Below are 24,703 nucleotides of genomic sequence, written 5' to 3'. Positions count from 1 at the left end.
GTCACATAGGACTCCTATCCCATGTGGCAGCCATAAGTGTAAGCTGAAGGAAAGGAAGTGATACAACAGTAGTAGTGAAATCTAACTCTTCAGTTCATCTTAGTTTGTGCAGCATACTTATTTCTGTTCAGGGCCAGTTAAGAATGTTCTATGCTCATGTTAGTATGAACTACTGTTGGGTCTATCCAGCCATATGAATTATTGGGTTTGACAGAACTCAGTTCATTATTGGTTCCATGATGCCCTATAGCAATGTAACTTAGTTCTGTCGAGAAAAGTAATACACAAAAGACCATTTTCCAAATAATGTCTGATTCTCCATTGGAAATAGTACTGATTTCCTTTTGGGACTTGTGTCTTTCCCATGCCAAAGATACTTCTAGCATCATTGTGTCTGCCTGGTTGCATAGTAAACAGGTGTGGACTATATTCCCAAGATTGGAATATGTTGCTTTCAGAACCAAAAGAGACCTATTGCTATAATTGCTATTAGGTGTTATTGAGTTAATTGAGTGACATAAGAGCACCATGTACAACAAAACAAAAATATTGCCTAGTTTAGTTTCAGCCTCACAATCATTGCTATGTTTGAGTCCACTATTGCAGCCACTATGTCGTTCCATAGTGTTGAGAGTCTTCTGTTTTCTTGACACTCTGTTATACCAACCATGAAGTCGTTCTCCAGGGCAAGTCTTTCTAGATAACTTGTCCAAATTACATGAAACAAGGTCTCGGCATCCACACTCCTAAGGAGTGTTCTGGCTACACTTCTTCCAAGATAGACTTGTTTGCTCTTCTAGCAGTCCATAGTATATTCAATATGCTTTGCAAATAACCTAACTCAAAGTCATCCATCTTCATGTGATCGTCCTTAAGGATTGTCTAGCCTTTGTGTGCGTGTAAATGAGTTGAAAATACCTAGTCTTCAAAATGACATCCTTGCCTTTTAACACTTTAAAGAAGTATTTGCAGCAGATGTGGTTAACCTTGAGGAGAATGGGAATCCCATAACAATTGACTGTGCTCATGTGAAACCTATGCTCAGACCAGGAAACAGTTCTCAAAACAGAGCAAGGAAACACTGCATGGTTGAAAATCAGGAAAGGAGTGCATCAGAGGTGCATCCTGTCTCCATACCTTTTCAATCTATATACAGAACAGATCATTCGGGAGGCTGGGCTTTATGAGGAGGAATGTGATTATTAGGATTGGAGGAAGATTTCTCAACAATCTGTGTTATGCAGGTGACACAACCCTGTTTGCTGAAACTGAAGAGAACCTGAAGAGCTTGCTGCAGAAGGTCAAGGACTGTAGTCTTCAATATGGATTGACGCTCAACATCAAGAAGACAAAGATTCTCACCACTGGGCCAATTGGCAGCACCGTGATAGATGGGGAAGCGACTGAGGTTGTTAACAATTACAGCTTGCTTGGCCCCATTAGTCAGGAAATCTAAAGATGAATTGTACTGGGAAAATCTGCTGTCAGAGACTTCTTCAGAATACTGAGAAGTAATGATGTCAGTCTAGAGACTAAGGTGTGCCTGATCCAGGCCATGGTCTTCACAATCACTTGTTATGCATCAGAGAGATGGACAATGACTAAGCATGACAGAAGAAGAATCGATGCCTTCGAGTTGTGGCGCTGAAGAAGAGTCTTGAACATACCGTGGGCCACCAAGAAAACAAATAATTATTTTGTCTTAAAGAGTGTGAAACCAAGTTTCTCCTTGGAGTCTAGGATTTTGAAATTCCATCTCACATACTTGGGCACATGGCCAGGAGGGACTGGTCTTTGGAGAAGGACAGCATGGTTGAAAGGGTGGAGGGACAGCGCAGAAGAGGAAGACTCCAGATGAGATGGATTGATACAGTAACTGGGGTAATGGGAGTAGGTGTGTTGAAGTCAGTTGAGATTGGCTCAGGACAGGGAAGATGTCAGAGCTGTTTGACAGCACATAACAACAACACAGGCATCAGTTAGTTTCTTAACTGCTGCTTTCAAGTGCATTAATTGTAGATAACAATAAAATGCAATCCTTGGCAACTTCAATGGTTTTTCTGTAATGATGTTGCTTATTGGTCCAGTTGTAAGGATTTTTGTTTATATTGAGACATAATCCACACTGACAGCTATAGTCTTTCATCATCAGCAAGGACTTCAAATTCTCTTAACTTTCAGCAAGCAAAATTATGTCATCTACATATCACAGATAGTTCATTTGTTGTCTTCTAATTCCAATATTGCATTCTCTATTATATAGTCTAGCTTCTCCGATTATTTGCTCAGCAAGCAGATTGAATGTTGTTGTTTGTTGTTAAGGGGCCAGCGAGTCAAGTACGATTCATAGTGACCCTAAGAAAAAAAAGACCTGAACTCTGTTCTATAATTATCATCATTTCTCTAATGTTCATAGAGTTTCCAAATGCATGTTTTTTTTATGAAGTGGATGCCAATCTGGCTTCCAAGCCTGCCTTATTCTGGGAGCTCCACCAAACACTGTCCATGATATGTAACCTTTATGGCATTTGACACACCAGTGGCACAGTATTCAGCATCATGGCAACCCCAAGTTACCTCAGTACAGCAAACTGACAGACCAGTGCTATAACACTTAGGAGAATGTTCTTCTCAAACACAATTAATACCAGCTAAAGCCGGTAAATCCAGTCAGCTCACACACTATTGTGAATGAAATAAAAACCACCGAATAGTTTATACCCAACTTTCAACTGAAACAAGAGAATCTACCTCCAGAATCCAACTGCTTCACACATGATATTCCAAACTGGAGACATAGTTAGGGCCCAACCCACAAAGGCCTGCCACCCAGGTCCTGATTGACTTAAGAAAGAGACCACTAGCCCACAGCTGCTTGTTAACCAAATCCTGCAAATCCTATCAGTTCACACAGGATTGTGAACGGAATAAAGCTCACCAAATAGTTTACACCTGACTTTCAACTAAAACAACAGAACCTACCCACCAGAATCCAACTGCTTTACACATAAGCCTCCAAACTTAGCAGATTGAATAAGTATAATAAAAGGATACAACTCTGATGCATGCTTTTACTTATTGTAAATTACACAATATCTCCTTATTCTGTTCTAATTATTGCCTTTTGGTCTATGTACAGGTTTCACATGAACACAGTTAAATGTTCCTGAATCCCATTCTTTGCAATATTATCCAGTTTTGTGTCCTATTGCTCTCCTTATTTGATGTTTCAATTAAGTTTTTTTCCTTCAGTCCATGCTTGAAGTACTTCCTCATATTTTCTTTTTAAACTGTGCATTTAAGAATTATTACCATCTTCAATCTCCAACTTCCTTTGGAATGGAAAGAGGCCCTGAATAAGCAAAGCACTCCTTAAAAAAAGAAACAAGGTAGGAGGCATCTCACTCCCTGATTTAAAATCCGGGGGAGCTCTGGTGGCCTAGTGGCAAGGAGCTACAACTACAATGCCAGAGGCACATGGTTCAAATCCACCAGATGCTCTGCCGGGAAAAGGAGGGACAATCTCCTCCTGTACCAGTCAGATCTGATTTGATGGTACACACACACACACACAATATCCTACTACACTGCCGTGGTGGTCCAGACAGAGTGGTACTGGTACAATGACAGATACATAGATCAATGGAATAGAATAGAGAATCCAGAAATCAGCTCATCTACCTATGGCCAACTGATTTTTGACAAGGAGATTAAATCAGATAAGTGGAGAAACAACGGCCCTTTTAACAAATGGTGCTGGCAAAATTGGAAAACTATCTGCAGAAAATTCAAGCAAGATCCACACCTCACTCCATACACATTAACCAACTCAAAGTGGATCATAAACCTAGGACTAAAACTATAAGGACTATAATAGTACTAAATACATCAAAAGACATGCTGGGAAAAATCAGTTGTCAAATGTGATGAATTGCATTGGGAAAGTCAGCTGTCAGGAACCTCTCCCCAGAGTATTGAAGAGCAACAACATCAGGCTAGAGACTAAGATGCCTCAGATCTGGGCCATAGTCTTCACAATTGCATGCTATGCATCGGAGAGCTGGACAGTGACTAGGGATGATACAGAATTGATGCCTTTGAGCTGTGGTGCTGGAGAAGAGTGTTGAATATACCATGGACTGCCAGGAGAACAAACAGGTTTGTCTTGGAGAAGGTGAAGCCAGAATGCTCCTTGGAGTCAAGGATTCGGAAGCTTTATCTGACATACTTTGGGCATGTTGCAAGGAGGGACTGGTCCTTGGAGAGGGACATCACGTTTGGGAGAGTTGGAGGGACAGTGCAGGAGAGGAAGACCCTCGATGAGATGGATCGATTCTGTGAGTGGAGTGGTGGGAATGAGTGTGTTTTAGATGGTGAGGTTGGCACAGGATAGAACAGCATTTAGGGATATGAGTTGCAAGCAACTCGATGGCACATAACATCAACAACAACTAGTTTACTTACAAAATTTGAATATATTGTTTTTAAGAACAAATTCTGTCCATTTCCCTCACCCCGCCCCCATGAAATTGTACAACTCCATGATTAATCATCCCCGTCTCCCTGCACATATAGAAAATACTTGCCATGATATTGAACATGAGTTCAGTCTGAAGGCTGGAAGTTGTGATAGGGATCACGATGTTTTTATCAAAGTGACTGTTCTGATTATCCATCTACTTTTTTTAAAAAATTAAGCAAAAGCTTTGTTAGATTCTCATCTACCTTACTCTGAAGACCATCATGCTCTATTAACCATCTTCATTCTTCTCTGCAGGTCAGGACCCCTTGGCTGCCATTCTGGCCTTTCTGTTCATTAAAAAAATGCACCCACTTTGCTCCTGTCAGTAAATTGCTGACACCTGTCCTCTATTATTTCCAGATCCTATCATCACATTTGCCATTAAGTAGCCCAGCTTTATTACAGCATCTGCTACTGTCAGCTCTGGTATCCATAGGAGAGACACTAATCTTCTCAGTAATGGTAGCGCCCCCCTCTCCAGCATGTTCCTTATTACGTTAGTAAGTAGAGGGACCTCTGAGTCTTCCTACAGAAAATGTTTATCGGGTGGATTTTCTGGCATTGAAGCAAGTCTGTATAATTTTTATTTCCTCCTTCAGGCCATAGAACTTTTGGCATTTCTACTTCATTTTGTGTGAAGGTTCCAAGCTTTCTTAAGCTTCCAACAGCCATTCTGGTAGCATGTTAGCACCATTGCCTAGTGTCCTTGATGAAGTAACCCCTGTTTGGGGGGGGGGCGGGAAATAAATCTCATATTAATAGTCTTAGAAGCTGCACTGCAATCCCACAGTTCAAATCCACCATTTGCTCTGTGGGAGGACAAGCAATCACCTCCCATCTGACTAACTTGTCATGGGTTGTTTCTGTCTTGACAGCACACCACAATAAAACAACCTTACTAATCTTATTTCTCTAATTTTATGTTCTGATCTCCTTGATCCAGCACCCACAGGATTTAGTCCCATATATACTATACTCTGTCTCCCATGACTGTATGTTGACTCAGTTCTAAAGCTCCGTCGATATAAAGCTTTTTTAAAATGCACTTGCCTCTTACTATAGTTTTATTTTGGTTATGGATCTGAAGCACAAGAGGAAAAGCAAAGATGAGTGCATATTTTCCGGCAAGTCAGAAATATTTATAACATCTTCCAGCAAAGGCAATTGCTAGACTTTGATAAGGAGTAGAACACTTCCATAGACTTAGATAGTTCTAGGAGACTCTCGTAAGTAAAAAATGTTATAATGGATTGGCTCAAGTGCCTTTATACAAAATCTCAGAGTCCACACCTTCTTGATCAGCACCTTAACTTTTAACATAGTTAATTTGCCAGGGATATAAATTCTACTGTCTCTGGAACTTTGAAACCCTTATAATTAACTCTTGAGCCTGATCCTAACCTTTCTCTAGCTCCTAGCTGAACAAGAAGAGCGTTTCTTTATATGCTTCCAAGGGTATATGACATTCCACCGAGATGTTAAATTGATGACAAGTCCACCCATTGTTTTCATCCAAGCCAGCAATAAAAGCAAACAAAAAACAACAACACAAGCCAGTTGCCACTGAGTTGATTCTGACTCCATGTGCTACAAAGTAGAACAGCTCCATAGTGTTTTCATGACTGTAATCTTTATTAAAAACAAAACAAACAAACAAAGAAACCAAACCTGCAGGAGTTTCTTCTACAGTGCTACTGGGTCTTTTCAAATGAATAACCTTTAAGCTACTTGTCAAGAGCAGTTTCCCACATTTTTCTAACCAATGACAAAGCTGCAAAATATATAAAATAAACTCTGATGACACTCAAAAAAGAAATAGACGTCTACACAATGGAATTTCTACAAAGTGGGAGACTTTAACACACCACTTTCCACAAAAGGCAAAACATCTAGGAAGGAATACAACAAAAGACCTAAATAATGCAATCAACCAACTTGACCCTCATGATCATATATAGGACACTTTACCAAATAGCAACACAATACACATTCTTCTGTAACACACAAGGATAATATTTTTAGGAGACCATATTTTAGGACATAAAGAGAAATGTCAATAAAGTCAAAACCATAAAAATAATAGCATTTTCTCTGATCACAATGCTACAAAACTAGATAGGAGGAATTAGGAGGGAATCCATTGTATGAAACTGAATAGCATCTTGTTTAAAAACAATAGCAAGAAAATGGAAACAGCCCAGATGTCCATCAACAAACTGACTGAGAAATTGTGGTACATTTTGACACAATGGAATACTATGCAGCACTCAGGAACAGTGATTTTAAAAAATCATATATAGCATGGGAGAATCTAGGGACCATTTTGCTGAGAGAACTAACTCAGTCTCAGAAGGACAAATACTGCATAAGACCAATATTGTAAAGATGAAAGGATAGTTGTTGTTGTTATGGATTGCTGTCAAGTTGAGTGTGACTCATAGTGACTCTATGAATAAAAGACTTAATACCTTTCCATAACTATCATCATTTCTCCAAGTCCATAAAGTTTCCAGAGGCATGTGGTTTAGGAAATGGATGCCACTCCTGCTTCCCAGCATAAATCAGTCTGGAAGCTTATCACAACATTGTACATAATGGGTAGCCATTATTGTATTTGACAAGACCATGGAACAGTGTGCAGCATCACAGCAACACCAAGTTGTTCAGTTCAGCAAATAGACAAAAAAAAATTGTTGTGTCATTTAAGGAATATTCATTCAAAAATTAATAATTTGGCTTGCTGCCAAACTCCCAAAGTGGAGGCTCCAGGCCCTAGCCTGCAGTCCCATCCCCTCCGCTGCAAGATTTCAAAGCCACACCTTTGAGCAGACCTCCACCCTAGGCAAAGGCTCAAGGACACCTGTTCTTGGGGGAGGGGAAGATCAGTAATACACATCAACCAGGACCCCAAAAACTTACCTTACATGACCAATAGGACTACAGTTAAGATGCTAGCTAGCAGCCAAAGTCCCTGAATAACTACTAGGATGTGTATAAAAAAATCCAAAGGCAGGGGGAGGGGTTGAAGAAAGGGGGGAAATTATAGGGTTGTATAGTTGGTGGGTGAAGTGGGGGGGGGGAGGAATTAGGAAAGATCCCTTGGGGACCTGAAAAGACGGAGTGATAGCAGAGATATGTCAAATATATCAATGGTGTTTGATTTTATAAAATGCAATGTGTGGGAATGATTGTATGAAACACAATGTAGATGAATGAAAATATGTACGAGTTTTGTAGGCAAGCCAGTATAAAATTAAAAAAATAAGTATAAAACAAAACCCCCACAAACCCACTACTGGGTGGTGGAAGAAATGAAAAATCACGTGAACTGCGCTTTCCCCCATCCCTATCTTAGAGCCTATGAAGACCTGAGAACCAGAGACCTTGTTTAGAGCCAGCAAAAGTGCCTTTGCAGCACAGCCTCAAACCCCTATTTTTGGTTTATAAGTTCTCCTCCCAAAAGACGGCTAGAAGGCTGTGCTCCAAGGCCACGTTCACTGGCTCTAAATAAGGTCTCCAGAACCGGAGGGAGCACACAGCTCCTCTTAAAATTAAAGCTGCTTATGCCTGAAATGACACAGAATTCTGCTTAAGTAAGTGAGTGCTTATGTTTACAAAACAAACCCCCAAAACACTACAATTACTCCTAGTGCAAACCTAACAAAACCAGAGTAAGTTGGGGAAAGATAACTCATTTCCATGGAAACACTGACATGGATCAGGCCAAATTTAGGACATTGGGCACAGAATCCATGTAATGCTGTATTCTTTAAGGATTTAAACTTCTTGAAAAGCACATAAATAAAATTTGGATTAAAAAAAAATGACATAGACTGTGGCACGGAGGCAAGACAGGAGCCCGCTCAGTGAGCTGGAGCCAGCTAGGTCTTGACTCTGTGAGCAAAGACTCCCCATGAGCCCTCATGCCGCATAAGGACATACAGCTCAGCAACTTGTAATGAGAAGCACAAGGACAGGACTACGCCTCATCATTTAGGGGTAAGATGGCAGAAAAAGCAGAAGGCAATTCAGATTTCAACTAATACGCACTGAAGATAATCCTGAAACTCTAAAGTTTTAAAGGAAAAGATAATCAAATGGTTCCAACACCAACTGAAGGAAGAAAACATGGAATAAAGAGACAGAGCAATGAATCGTTAACAGCACAGCAGCCCTTTGAACTTTCTTAAGTGGCTTTCTAGTCAGCATAGGAATGTGGCGACATCCACACCAACTGCTGGCTGACAGCAAGAAAGGCACCTTGTTTCCCCACACCTCCATTTGATTATGTTATGGCACCTACTCTGTTTGGAGTTCACTTAACCTCTTACACGCATATTTTCTCATTTTTCATAATATTGGGGATGTTTTCTTCCAGAAACTCTTTCCTCTCTGCTTTTCTCTTCTTTTTTGTGAAATTTAAATCACACATAAGTTATTGTATTTGATGGTATCCCACATAATTGTTACACTTTCTTCCTTCCCCCTTGCACTGTTCCTTCAACAGATTAGGACTGAAGAATTGTCCTCTATATATGGGATAGCAAATGTAAAACTTGGGGGAGTGGGAAATGCCATTCTAGAATTATATGCTTGCCAAAATCATCCCTCAGCTATGTTGGTGAAATTGGGAAATTCCTAAATAAAAACGAAAAAAATTTGTGAAAATTAAGCAAATTTGTAAAAATAATTAAGTTTGTATTATGATCGCTTGCATGTTGCTGTGGTAGACAGGTTTCAGTAGAGTTCCCAGACTAAGACTGGCCATCCACTTCTGAAAGAATGGGCCTTCAAAAACCTTATGGACAACAGAAGAACGTTGTTGGATATAGTGCTAGAAGATGAGCCCCTCAGGTTTGAAGGCACACAAAATGCGACTGGGAAAGATTTGTCCCCTTAAAGTAGAACCTACTATGTCTATCTACTGTAATATCTAACATATCTATCTACTATAATGGTGCTTCACCAAGTGAAGCACCTTCACTTGCTGATATAGGAAGACTCAACATGAAGAGAAATAGCTGCAAACATCCATTAATAACTGGATCATGGAATATAAGAAGTACGAACCTAAGAAAGTCGGAAAATGTAAAAAATGAAATGGTTGCAACCCTGAAGGATACAATGGAAAATTTTTTAAATAATCCCAGAAGCATCAAGAGTAGGTTGAAGGATCTGGTATGGAAAACAACGTATACGAACTTAGTGAACTTTGTATGTAAACTAGTATAAAATAAAATTTGAAAAATTTGAAAGAAAAGAGGTTGAAAGAATAAACAGAGTCACTGTATCAAAAAGAATTGGTTGATACCAATTTTAGAACCATTTCAGGAAAATAGCATATGACCAAGAACTGATAGTACTGAAGGAAGAAGTCCGTGCTGCACTGAAGACATTGGAAAAACAAGTAAAGCCCCAGGAATTGAAAAAAAAAAGTCAATTGAGATGTTTCAGGAAACAGATGTAGCACTGGAAGTGCTCACCAGATTATGCAAGAAATTTGGAAGAAAGTTACCTGGCCAACTGAATGGAAGAGGTCCATATTTATTCTCATTCCCAAAAAAGTGGAATGTGGAAATTGCCAAACAATATCATTAATATCACATGCAAATAAAAAATATTTTTTAAATTTTTATTATTTTTTTATGTGTGTACCATCAAATTGGATCTGACTGGTACACAGGAGGAGATTGGCAGAGCATCTGGTGGAAACACACACCTCTGGGATTGCAGTGCAGCTTCTTGCCACTAGGCCATCAGAGCTCACCGCAAATAAAATCTTAATAAAGTTGTAGTTAGTTGCCATTGAGTTGAGTACAATTAATAATGACCCTGTGAACAATAGATGTGAACCCTGTCCTATCCTGTGCCACCCTCACAATCTGTGACAAACTCAAACCTGTATCAATCCACCTGGTTGAGGTTCTTGCTTAAGAGTATTTACAAATGGCTAGAACAGTATATTCACAGACAACTGCAACAAACTCAGGCTGGGTTCAGAAGATATTGTGAAACAAAAGATAACATAAAATAAGATAATCTTCAGTAAGAATTTACTTATATGTAATATTAATGATATTGTTTGATAATTTCCATGTTCTGTTGGATCACCTTTTTTGGGAATGGGGACAAAAATCTGGATCTCTTCCTGTCTGTTGGCTAGGTAACTGTCTTCCAAATTTCTTGGCAAAGACTAGTGAGCATGTCCAAGACTACATATGTTTGTTGAAATATGTCAATTGGTATTCCATAATATCCTGGGGGCCTTATTTTTGCCAGTGTTTTCAGTGCAGCTTCAACGTCTTTCTTCATTACTAGTGGTCTCAGGTGGCATCTGGATTAACTAGCATAGCACAGTATGTAAAGACAGTATTCTACATCTTAGTTTGGTGAGTACTGTCTGAGGTCTTAAGCTTACAACGAGATCTTCTAGTATGGACTCTTCATTTCTGGAGAACAGGAGAATGAAGAAAAACCAAAGATTCCTTAAAAGAGAGGATGATGAAACTTCATTTCATATACCTTAGACATGAGCAAATTATCAGAGCTGAACTATACAAAGAAGAATGTGGCATCCAGATTGGAGGAAGAATCCATAACAATCTGCATCCTGCAGAAAACGCAACCTTACTTGCAGAAATTGAAGCACTCACTGAGGAAGATAAAAGACTGCAACCTCCATTCGTTATGGTTCTCACCTCAACATCAAGAAACAAAAGTCCTCACATCTGGGTCAATAAGCAACATAATGAAACATAGAGAAAAGACTGGAATTGTCGAGGATTTCATTTCAATCAATTCTCATGGGGAAGCTAGGCCACCACAATGTCAACAGGGTCATCCACGGAAGACAGGTGTCAGTGGAGCTTTCAGACTAAGACAGATTAAAATTTGGGAAAGTCTATTCAACCTTTTGGGTGGGACCATGCATGTAAGGTGTACATACCACTAATGTGGGGGGTTGTCACTTTTGCCATTCTTCCTACATTCCTCCTCTGAACCTGCCTACACTGAGCAGGTTCAGAGAGAGAAAACCAGAATCTCACTACCATCTAGGAAGAAGCATCAGGGAGTGCAGTGGGTCCAGACAACAGATTTCTGCATGGAGCAAGGCTAAGACTCAGCAGCAGAGTTGGCAGAGAAGCAGAGACTTGTATGAAACAAAGCTGAGTTCAGTCTGCTGCCCTACAGAGCCAGAGCCAACCACCTTAGCCCAGACTTACCACATGAGAGTGGTGAGGCACATTGTTGGCTGAACTAAAAGAGTTTTGTAGCACTTGCCCTAACATACCCTTCTTAGTGGCAATGGGCTTTTTTTTTTTTTTTTAAATTTCTCAAGGTGCTCCTGGACTTAACACTCCAATACAAACTAAGACATCCTTCCATTGATCTAATCACAGAGTGCCTTCTGCCATACTACCAGGTTTTATAGAGCCATAACCAAAGCTTAGTGACTGGGGAAAGGGCTCTTCCTCGGAGAGGGACCTCATTCTTGGAAAGGTAAAGGCTTGGCAAACCAGAGGAAGACCCTCAACCAGGTGGATTGACACAGTGACTACTTCAGTGGGCTCTAGTGTAGCAGAGATTATGGGGATGGCACAGGATAGAACAGAGTTCACGTTTGTTGCTCACTGAATTGCTGAGTAGTGCTCAAATCGATGGCACCTAACAACAAGTGCCTAGGGAAGGGGGGCTCTGCTGGGGACAGTCCTTAGGAGGTAGTGCCACTAACACAAAGGTGATACTTTTCTGGTGGTTCAAATCCCCCAGTGGCTCTGTGAGAGAAAGATGGCCCATCTCCTCCTGTGTGATTTACTGTTTCAGAACACCTGCTGGAAGGTCAGCTAAGAGCTGGTCCCGACTTGCAAGCAATGAGTTTTTTTGAGAGGCCGGGGAATCTGCATGCACTGTGCAGATGGAGAAGAGCAAAGGCAAATTGAGCTGCAGTTGTAAGTAGAAAGTCTGCCCATTAAAGGCCGTTTGCACTTCACAGGAAGGAGAGTATTCTGCAGGCAAAGTCGACCACAGGTGCTGGGCTGGAGCCCAGTTGATTTCCTTTGTGGAACGAGCCACAGAGAAACCCTTCATGTGTACTCCCAGACTCAGTGGCAGTTTCAAGTTGATGTGAAGTGCAGGCACATAGCACAGAAGTGTGGTTACTGCTACAGCATTTTGGAATTTCAAAGCATCACCTGATGGGAGAGGGTGTGGGCACTAACCATCCTGCCTGAGAAAACAGAGATTAAAGGAGGGAAGCAGTTTTTCACAAAGTGAAAAAGAGCGTTAACATCACTTAAAACACTATATTGTCATTTTTCTCTCATGACGACTATGTCCCAGGATCAATCTGTCTTAGCACAGTGCAGCTCAGTAGATGCTCAAGAAATATTATTGATGAATGAGTGAACAATCGAACTGTAATCAACCTCAAAGTCCCTGACAAACGGGGTCATTTTGTTAGTAAATACCCAGTTCAGGACTTCAATTCCTGTTCTTGTGTTGATCCTTGGCACACAGTCAGGTAATGCCTCTACTGTACTACCAGAGCAATTATTTCTGTTTAAGTGGTCACTCAATTGAAAGAAAGAACTAGTCAATTGAATTAACAGCTCTGTTGGCCTGATGGCACTGCCAACCCAAAGGCAAGTGGTTCAAATCAACTAGCCTCTCTGCAGAAGAAAGATGGGCAGTCTCCTTCCATTTGGTTGACAGCCTTAGGAAATTTGTTGGAAGGTCAATTATGAGTTAGTTCTAAATCCATAGCACATAGCAACTAAGCAGTCAATTGAAATGGGCAACTGATTTGACTGGTACTTACCTTTTGTTGTTCTCCATTCTTGAGTCTGAATTGAAAGCATATATAAACCAAAGCAAAGGAAATAAAACATTCTAAACCTAAGCTGCCTATCTTTCACCAAAGGAGTGGATGGTGGATTCGAACCACCAGAGAGACACCACCACCTCTGGGTTAGCAGTGTAACTCCTTAATGCCCTGAGCCGTGGTGCTGGAGAAGAGTATTGAATGTACCATGGACTGCCAAGAAAACAAACAGATTCATCCTAGAGAGGGTTAAACCAGGCTGCTCCTTGGAGGCAAGGATTCTGGGGCTTCGTCTGACATACTTTGGACATGTTGCAAGGAGGGACAGGTCCTTGGAGAGGGACATCACGCTTGGGAAGGTGGAGGGATGGCGCAAGAGGGGAAGACCCTCGATGAGGTGGATTGATTCAGTGACTGGGGTAATCGGGATGGGTGTGTCAGAGGCAGTGCGATTGGCGCAGGATAGAGCAGGGTTTAGGGCTGTTGTACATAGGGTTGCTATGAGTCGCAAATGACTCGATGACACATAACAACAACAACAACAAACCTAAGCTTAACCCTATATTGTTGTTGTGGTTGTTGATTGCCTTCGAGTCAAGCACGACTCATAGCGATAGCAACCCTATGAACAAAAAGCCTGAAGTCCCTCTACAACTATCAACATTTATCAAAGTTCATAGAGTTTCTGGAGGCACATTGTTTAGGAAGTGGATGCCACTCGTGCTGTATTAAACAATTATATCCCTGTCCTGAGCTATGGTGGTCGGCATGAAACCCAGGTTGCTCAACAGTGAGGATAAGACGCTGTGTCTTCAACCACTTCTTTTAGTCACCTCAGAATATGGAGTGGAGAACAGCCAGGTCAGTTTGATGTTGTGAATTTAGAATACTCAACTGATTGGCTTGATTTTTCACTACTTAAATAATCAGGGTTCTTGTATAATCAGCATATTCTCTCTCCATCTGATATCAGGTACTTTATCACCCTCAAATACCCCCCTTTAAACACTACAAATATCAGATCCCTTAGATTGTTTCTGTTTGAGATTTCCTCTTCTAAATGTCTTCGCCCGTTTTCTGTGCTTTCCTCCTCTCCTCCTATCTCCAGCCCTCAAAGATTTTCTTTCTAATCGAGCCTGAAATGCATGCTCTGTTTTTTGAGTAACAAAATAGAGAGCTGTCTATGTTAGTAAGCAATATTTTTCCCAGTCAATCAGGTTTGTGGAATTGAAGGTTTCCACAGACTTAGGAAAGTGCCAACTGCCGAAGCTAAACAATGGCACCAAATGAAACCACATCTCAAACAAAAGCACATCAGGAGCAAGAAGGAGACAACGCTGATGTCATGAAGGCGGCCTCAACTAGGGGGCCATATTAAAGGCAGAGCCTTCATGTGGCACAAGCTAGAGCTCACACAAAGCAAAATAAGAGAAAACAGGGCCTCAAAACCTATAGAGAAGGGATTGAAATTGCAGATTGATTTGTTATATTGTTAGTCCCTCACACATGGAAAGAGGCTACTTTTGATGCTCTCCTGTTTGGAGTGTAATCTTCAGTGATAAACCTATGGTTTTAAATACTTTTTCAATGAACAAATAAAAGGCCTAAGAGTTTCTGGTCTAATGGAATATTTCCAGGAGTTACAAATATAATAGCTGTGCCCTAAGGTAGCATAATCATAAGCAAGCTATTTAGTCTTTCCCAATAAGTGGGGGGAAATTATTTTTATACCAACAACTTCCACTTCCTATTCTAATACAGTTCTTCTGCCATTTACAAAATTCCCCATCTACAGCCTAAAATTATAAAGAGCAAAACATTTCATGAACTTCCTCTCATTAAACGACGAGGACCGTCGAATGCTGGGGAAGAGAAGGCAAAAACTCACGGTTTGAATGTCTCTAGAACAACCTTAACAGCAGCTTGTTAACAATCAAACTAAAGCGTATTACGCTATTTCAGCTGTTGGGAAGCAATTTATTTTATTTATTCTCACCACTGCACTTTTTGGACCTATAATATATTCTACCCATCAGAAAGCTTTACCTCAGCTGGAATACATGGATTCTTATTTTGGTTTCCAAAATTTCAGGGTTTTTTAAACTGTATTCTAAGTGCCTTTTAAAAATGGAAATGCTCCTGGTTGACTTTTCTTTTCATAGGTAAAATGCATAACATTCATATTTTAAGAGTTTCGTTGACATACTCCTAGTTTGTCAAGAGCATAATTGAAAATGAAAAATTACACACTCCACTGCCTCCCCATTGGTTCAACTTCAAATTGCATAACATGTTTCATTCTTAATTTCTATCAGAGAATATCCTTTAAAAAATGCAATAATTCCTTTTTAAAATATATCATTAACTTCTGGTGAGTAATCTTAGCAGAATTGTGATACTTGTTTTCATCATTTACAATTTTTTAAAATTCATTTTTATTTTATGTTGGGCTGCATAGGAGTTTTGTACATACTGTTTCATCTGAATACATTGTGTTACCCCTCCCTCAAGAGAATCTCCTTTTGTGTCTCATAACCAAAAAGAGAGTGACACCACTACAGCAAAAGACATTTAAAGATCTTATCTTTACCATTAGGGGAATCAGGATGCTGCTAAGGTTTCTGGGAGTTGTAGTTCTCATTTCTGGATAACCAGTGGGTATAAATGGATTTTCCCCAGCCCTTAGTCACTTGGCCAGGTAGCTGTCTTCCAAATTTTCTTGTATGAACTAGTGAGCACATTCAGAGCTGCATCTATTAGTTGAAACATACCAACTGGTGTCGATTCCTAGGGCCTTATTTTTTGCCAATGCTTTCAATGCAGCTTGAATTTCTTCCCTCATCACCATTGGCTCTTCATCATATGCTACTTCCTGAAATTTTTCGGTGTCCACCAATTCTTTTTGGTACATTGACTCAATAGGATGTGGACATTATTGAACTGTATCATTAGTATCACTTGAAAGCATAGTATTGCTGAAGATCATCCAAAGACAAATAGTACAGTGTATTGACAGGGAACTGCCAAAAGTCCAAGCTGGGTTCAGAAGAGGCCATGATGGACCTTGGCCAAAAGTGGAGAATACCAGAAGAGTGTCTATTTGTGTTTTATTAACTGTGCAAAAGCATCTGACTATGTGGATCATAACAAACCGCAGCTAACATTGAGAAGAATGGCATTTCCAGAGCACTTAAATATGCTTATATGAAAGCTATACATAGACCAAGAGGCTTTTGTCCAAACACAGCAAGGGAATACAGCGTGGTTTAAATTCAGGACAGGCGTGTGCCAGGGCTTAGCCTTTTTCCATATCTATTCAATCTGTATGTTGAGCAAATAATGCAAGAAACTAGACTTTATAAAGAAGTATATGGCCTCAGGATAGGAGTAAGACACATCAACGACCTGTGTTATGCAGAGGACACAAAGTTGCATGCTGAAAGCAAGGTGTACTTCAAGGTCTTACTGCAGATCCAAGACTACAGTCCTCAAAAAAGGATTACCATCTCAACATTATGAAAACAAAAATCCTCACTACTGAACTGAGAAGCAAGCATCATGATAGATGGAGAAAAGACTGAAATTGTCAGTGATTTAATCTTACTTGAATCCATAATCCACACCCTTGGTAGCAGCAGTCAGGAGACATGAAGATGTTTAGCATTGGGAAAGTCTGCTGTTAGAGATCTCTCAAAAGTCCCGAGGAGCAATGATGTCAGTTTAAAGACTAAAGTGCTCCTGAGTCAAGCCATAGTCTGTCCAGTCACCTGTTATGCATGTGAGAGCTGGACAGTGAATAAGGATGACAGAAGAAGAATCGAAGCCTCTAGGCTATAGTGTTGGAGAATAGTACTGAATATCCCATGCACTGCCAAAAGAACAAACTGATATGTCTTGAAGAAAGTGCAACCAGGGTGCCTCTTGGAGGCAAAGGTGATAAAGCTTTGTTTCACATACTTAGGGCATGTTATTAGGAGGCGCTACTCCCTGGAGAGGGGCATCAGGCTTGGGAAGGTGGAAGGTCAGCGGAAGAGAGGAATATCCTCAACAAGATGGACTGATACAGTGTCTGCAGCAATGGACTCAAGTGTGGTGGTGTTGTTATGTGCCGTCGAGTCGCTTGCGACTCATAGCGACCCTATGTACAACAACCCTAAACTCTGCTCTGTCCTGTGCCAATCGCACTGTCTCTGACACACCCAGCCCGATTATCCCAGTCACTGAATCCACCTCATAGAGGGCCTTCCCCTCCTGCACTGTCCCTCCACCCTCCCAAGAAGATGTCCTTCTCCAAGGACCGGTCTCTCTTCACAACATGTCCAAAGTATGTTAGACGCAGCCTCAGAATCCTTGCCTCCAAGGAGCCATCCGATTTAACCCTTCCCAGGACAAATCTGTTTGTTTTCCTAGCAGTCCATGGTATTCTCAATACTCTTCTCCAGCACCACAGCTCAAAGGCATCAATTCTCCTTCTATCCTCCTTGGTCGTTGTCCAACTCTCTGATGCATAACAAGTGATTGTGAAGACCATGGCCTGTATCAGATGCACGTTAGTCTCCAGAGAGACACCATTGCTCTTCAGTACTTTGGAGAGGTCCCTAACAGCAGACTTTCCCATGGCAATGCGCCTTTTAATTTCCTGGCTACTGGTGCCAAGAGTGTTGACTGTGGAGCCAAGCAAACTAAAGCTGTGTACAATCTCAATCTCTTCATCATCCATCCTGATGCTGCCAATTGGTCCAGTGGTGAGAATCTTTGTCTTCTTGACATTGAGCCTCTATCCAATCTTTATAAGTGGGTGAAGATCAAGTGTGTAGGGGATAATAAAGACAGTGCAGGATAGAACAGGGTTCGTATCTATTCATAAGGTCATTGTTGAGTCATACTTGATGGCACTTAACAACAACTGTGGGTGTAAAAATGCTTGAAGGACAATTTACAATGGGGGTGTGGAACATTTTTAAATTTTCACAAATTGAAGTAAAAACATGGATGAGCGATTGGAGTTCTCATGTGTTGCTGATAAGAATATAAATTGGTACAACCACTCTGGAAAGCAGTTTGGCGTTTCCTCAAAAAGCTGGACATAGAAATTCCATATGACCCAGTTATTCCACTGCTTGGAATATACCCTGAGAAAATGAGAACTGAGGCATAAATGGAGACTTGTATACCAGAGTTCATAGCAGTGTTATTCACCATAGCAAGAACACAGGAACAGCCCAAATGCCCAACCACAATGGAATGGATTGAGAAATTATGGTACTTTCACCCAATGGAACACTACGCAGCATGCAGGAGCAATATTTTTGTAAATTACTACCTAACATGGGAGGGACTGGAGAGCATTATGCTGAATGAACTATCTCAGTCTCATAAAGACAACTCCTGTATAGGACCACTATTGTAGAGTGTGTACAAAGGTGGGGGAGAGAGCTTAAATATAGGGTTGCACAATTTGATGGGTGGAGGGGGGGATTGGTAAAAGAAAGGGAAAGTCTGATGTGAAAAACAATGTATATGAACTTTATGAACTTTGTAAGTAAACTAGTATAAAAAAAGAAATTTGAAAACAAATACCATTTGACCCAGCTATAATGTACCCTAAAGAAATCAGAGCTGTGACATGAATACATACATGCACACTCATGTTTATTGCAACATTATTTACAATAGCAAATTAAAAGGTAAACAACTCAACTGCCCATCAACAAATTAATGGATAAAGAAACTGTGATACAGTCACACAACAATGATGAACTCAAGAAATGCTAGGCAACATGGATGAGTCTAGAGGACATTATGCTGAGTGAACTAACTCAGTCAAAAAAGGACAAACACCAGATAAGGCCAAACTTCAGATATAGAATGGTTACCAGGAGAGGAGAGAAGGAAATGAATGGATAGATAATGAACTTTTTTGGAATAGGTAAAGGGATGGTCAATGTGAAATAAATGCATATTCAGACATTGTATGCCTTGCAATTGACAATCTAGAACAGGATGTGCATAACTGATTGCCTTGGGCAGAAGGGGTGGGGGGAAGCGAAGGAAAGGTTCACATACAGATATAAACAATTTTGGAGGGAAAGGGAGTAGAGATTAGCAGATGGATGGGTAGGATGATGGGGAAGGGCAATTACAGGAAGGATTTGATAAAGTGTTATAACAAATGACGTTGATTAATTGTAATTAATATTCTTTTAAAATGTATCTGATGAAAACCAGCTATAATAGTATGGCTAATATGAACAAACTTATGGATAAAATGAATAGATATAATGATACTATGCTCTAGTAAAGCCATTCTCCCAACACAACCAACCAACCAACCAAGCCACTAAGGAAATGTCACTCAGTTACCCAGTTTCTACAGTTTGAATGTCGTGTTTCTGATTCTTTTCATTTTATATAGTGTAACTCTGACAATATGGAGTGGTTCAAGAACAATAGAACACTTTAACAAACATATTCTTTAACCATATTCTTTAACAATTAAGCATATTCTTTAACCATTAAAGAAATACAGATTTTGGCTAAATGCTCATAAACAATCTGGTTACTGCATAGTCAGTATTTGAGAGTGTTCAATTCCTTTTGATTACTGTATTTGTTACGGAATGTTTGTATGGATACCCTTCAGTTAAAATACAGGCAGCATTATCTGTCCACTTTTATCCTATTGTCCTCCCAACCCCCTGCCCGTGCCAGACCTGCTTTATAACAGTGGTGCTATGCAGTCCTTTTGTGACAGAGATATTTCACTCAGCATAATATCCTCCAGGGTTACCCATGTTGTATAATAGTTTACGAGTTCATTGTTTTTCAGTGCTACATAGTACTGCATTGGAACAGATGAAGCACTGTTTAAAAGGAATATTTGATTAGGCGTTATACGTATGGCAACAGCCCAGAATAAGAGGTACATTGCAAAGAAGATTGGGGGAAGGAGAGAGGGAGTAAGGGAGGGAGGTAATTGTGCAACAATGAATGAATATTTTTAAAAAGTGAACTGGAAGGGAGCTCTGGTGGCTAGTGGCAAGAAGCTGCACTGCAATCCCAGAGGCATGTGGTTCAAATCCACCAGATGCTTTGCTGGAGAAGGGGGGGGCAATCTCCTCCTGTACCAGTCAGATCTGATTTGTCGGTACACACACACACACACACAAATAATTTTTTTAAAAAGAAGTGACATGGGGGAGGGGGCGGGAGGGAGAAAGGTTAAATGTGCAACAAAGAATGAATGAAAATAGAATTTTTCTATAAACTTTCAATAAAATCACAACTAAAATTTAAAAAACTATTTTAAAAAACATACAAACAGATTCATCCTGGAGAGGCTTAAACCGGGCTGCTTCTTGGAGGCAAGGATTCTGAGGCTTCGTCTGACATACTTTGGACATGTTGTAAGGAGGGACCGGTCCTTGGAGAGGGACATCATGTTTGGTAGGGTGGAGGGACAGCACAGGAGGGGAAGGCCCTCTATGAGGTGGATTGATTCAGTGACTGGAGTAACTGGGGTGGGTGTATCAGAGACAGTGTGATTGGCACAGGACAGAGCAGAGTTTAGGGCTGTGGTACATAGATAGGGTCGCTATGAGTCACAAGCCACTCGACGGCACATAAGAATAACAACAACATTTAAAAAAAATACAGGCTGCAAAACAACTAAAGCAATTTTAAGTTCTTATGAAAACTGTCCCAAGCCATCCACAAAAGATATAAATTTGTTTTAAAAAAGATATGTTTTTATTTTAAATACATAGTCTCATAATACTTTGAGGTCACTGTCAGCTCCTGTACTGTTGTTGCAAGCAAGTCAGGAAAACATGTCTGCACTTGAAACGCATAAGAACACTTTGATATTTAAGGTCAATGAATGAATGAATGAATACAGGCTTGAGTACCAGATACACAAGATTGGATTGGATTTAGTCTGTCAAAGAGCCTCTGAAAAAGACCCTGGATCCATACTAAATTGACCATTTTGACTAAATTGACCAGTCAATTTCATGAAACAGCCACTTAACTCCCCAACACACCCCAAATTGAGCAAAACCACCTGTTTGGGAACTTGTGGACAGTCTTATTTCTCTGCTCTTTCTCAGCACCAATTCCTTCCGCTGTTCTGCTCACCTGTTTCCAGCAAGCAGCCCTTTACTGATTCAATTGTTTCCTCAATTGTGATTGGAGTTAGGGAATAACTGTTTGTTCCCCAGGACACACATTTTCCTGGGATTGAGCGAGTTACAGTAATCAACTGAGCTGATGGCTGCCCTGAGCAGACCATTTGAAGGCCCCCGAGGAGCAGGTTAAACTCCTGAGTGCTCCACGAATTCTGCTGCAATTGAAAAATCCATGAACTACTGGTATGGCATTTGTAGCCTACACTCAGCTTCTGAACTAGTGTGCTGAAATACTCATTCAACTACGATTTTTCTGGGGGCAAGCCAATAAACGGAGCTAGTTAGGCCGGGTCAGAATTCTTCAAACAGCAGCCACCCAATGGAAAGATGTGGTCAGCTGACACCTTAGTCTCGATGACTAAGTATGTGGAGAGGATGGAAAGACACTTACTTGATTTTTGCGACAAGCTTATTTCCATGTTAATCCTTCGTGCAATTTTCAGCAGGAGACAATGTGTAAACGAACTCCCTGAGTGAAAATCTCCCTCCCTCCCTATTTTCCCTAGGCGTGAGGTACCTACTACCTTCCACAAGATGGCAGGCAATTTTCATTTTACTGCTGGTGATCTCGAGGCAATCACTCCCCTCACAAATGACAGCAACCCCAGGTAGCTATGGTGACATTTGCTTTACATTATGATACACACTAATTAATCATTAGTGATCCCAGAAGTAAGTCTGCTGAAAATGCTTTGCTCTGGCTTCGCACAGCAGGGGCTTTCAATATTGATACTATTACATGCACATATGTTCAGCCAGTGTATGTTACACCCGTGGCTTTCCGCTTTTTGGGGTATTTTAATTAATAATGCCAGGATTAATATTCACCTCTTATTTGGATGGGGGAAATAATAAAGCTAATAAAATGAATTGAAAAGAGAAAGTCGTAAGAAAGACTTGGAAAACCTAAACGTACTGTAACTTGAATGAGCTTCGAGAATGTTGTTGTTAGGTGCAGCCGAGTCAGTTCTCACTCATAGTGACTTCATGCACCTCACATCTGAGCCTTGCGGGGGTCCTGTACCACCCTCACAATCTCCACAAGCCCGTCATCGCAGTCACCATGGCAATCACGGAGCATCTTCCTCACCTTCTTTGACACTCCGTGCTTCTGAGCCTCAAGTCCCTTCCCGGGGACTGACTGGAATCCTCCCCCGCCCCCAACGTGCCTGAAGCCTATGAGAGGAAGTCTCACAAGGAGCACCCTGGAGGCTCTTCTTCCCAGACCGATGGGCTTGTTCTTTTGGCACTCTGTGGTACACTCAGGGAGCTCTGGTGGCTTAGTGGTAAGGAGTTGTGCTGTCGACTCTAAAGCACACGGTTTGAATCCACCAGCTGCTCCACGGGAGAAAGGTGGGCAGTCTCTTCTAGTAGTGGAAACTCATAAGTGGTTTTAAGTTCATATCTTCGTTCCAGTTGAAACTTGTTAGTTCTCCACTTAACTCAGCTACACCCAGCACTGGTTTTCAAAGAAAACCCTATTGTATAACCCTGTTATATTTCAGAAGTGGAGGGTCAATTCTTCTTCCTAGCTTGTCTTAATTTGGATGCTTGGTTTTAGAACAATATCTGACAAACAAGCATTACGTTATTAAAAAGTACTTTGAAAAGTGTTTAAGTGTTTAAAGCTTTAAGGCTTGACTTGAAATTCAAATTTTCAAATTGTGCTGAGAATTTGCACTTCCATCTCAGCTATATGGACACAGGATATGTATTTTAACAAGGGCACCTGAGGAGCTGTAAGAATCACTATATGATTTATTCTCTGTCGACTACTCACCACCCACTGTGCCCTTACCAGAATGTCAGTCAGTCATTGAAGTAGGAGCATGTAACTAAGTACCTAGAACAGTGCCTGGCGTTGTGCACCACCGAGTAGGAATCAACTTCCAGCTGTCCCTCCAGCAGGTTTTCAGAGGCAGTAAATTCCATAGGAGGAGATCGCACAGCTTTCTTCTGCAGAGCAGCTGGTAGATTCAAACTACTTGCCTTTAGGTTGGCAGCTCGAATCCTTACCACCAAGCTACCAGAGCTCCCTGAAACAGTGTCTAGAATAAATATAGCAAATAATACATATTTATTTTCAAATAAACGACCTACCTGTAGACTCAACACTGCCATAACTATATCTCTAAACCTAACTCTTCTTCTGAAGAGATACCTCCATATGCCTGTCTTACCGAACATCTCTAACTTGGCATGACCCACACCAAACTTGTGGTGGTTTTTTGGGGCCCACAAGGGGGTTGGCAGAGTGGACTTGCCAGATGAACTGCAGGTCTGGGGCAAGGAGTTTGCCAGCATTTGGGCATGCCCGGCGGGTAAGATACCGACATTCCTCTAGGTCATATAGCCCTGATGTACAAGTTACCATATAGTGGCAACTTGTGGTTGCTGTGAGGCTGAACACTGTGACACCCATGTGTCAAATGCGTTAATGGTTGGTTACCCAATGTGGACAGAGAGTGGGGTGGAGCTCCCCGATTAAAACAAGCTTGGAAGGAGGAGTGGCATCCACTTCCATAATAGCTTGCCTCCAGAAACACTACGAACCTGGAGAGAGGATGAAAAGCACCCAGGCGTCGAGGACTCTCCTTCATAGGGTCTCTATGAGTGGCCTGCGACTTGAGGGCACTTAACAACAACAAAAGCACAAAATTTGTTCTTTTTTGCACTGGTTCATCTGTCAAAGCATAACACTGAATACACTAGAAAATGCAGTCCTTTTAAGTCCTTTTGCCTTACTTACCACACAGAGCGTCATCAAGTCCTAGAGACTCTGTTATCCCCACCAGCTGCCATGTCAGTGCCCTGTCTTTTTCCATGATCTTAGTCACTGCCTTAGTTCAGGTTCCTACTAGCAATCTTAAAATTACTTCTTAAAATTATTCTCCTGCTACCAATTGCTACTGAGGGAAAAAAGTCTGATCACATCACCTTTTTCTTGGAATGTCTACAAAGTTTGTCTCTCTTTCTATAGACACGTGATTCAAGGCCTCCAGCTGCACCACGGGAGAAGGATGGGCATTCTTCTCCCGTGTCACTAACTGCCTCTGAAAATCCACTAGAGGGTCAGCTATGGGTCAGTTCTGACTCTACGGAACACAACAACAAAATATGAACTCACAACATTCTATTTCAGAATGGATCTAGAAATTACTTTTTTAATTATTA

The sequence above is a fragment of the Elephantulus edwardii genome, unplaced genomic scaffold (genome assembly GCF_000299155.1).
Source record: "Elephantulus edwardii isolate Elephantulus edwardi_28Jun2011 unplaced genomic scaffold, EleEdw1.0 scaffold00016, whole genome shotgun sequence".
NCBI lineage: Eukaryota > Metazoa > Chordata > Mammalia > Macroscelidea > Macroscelididae > Elephantulus > Elephantulus edwardii.
This window is presented reverse-complemented; position numbering follows the sequence as displayed.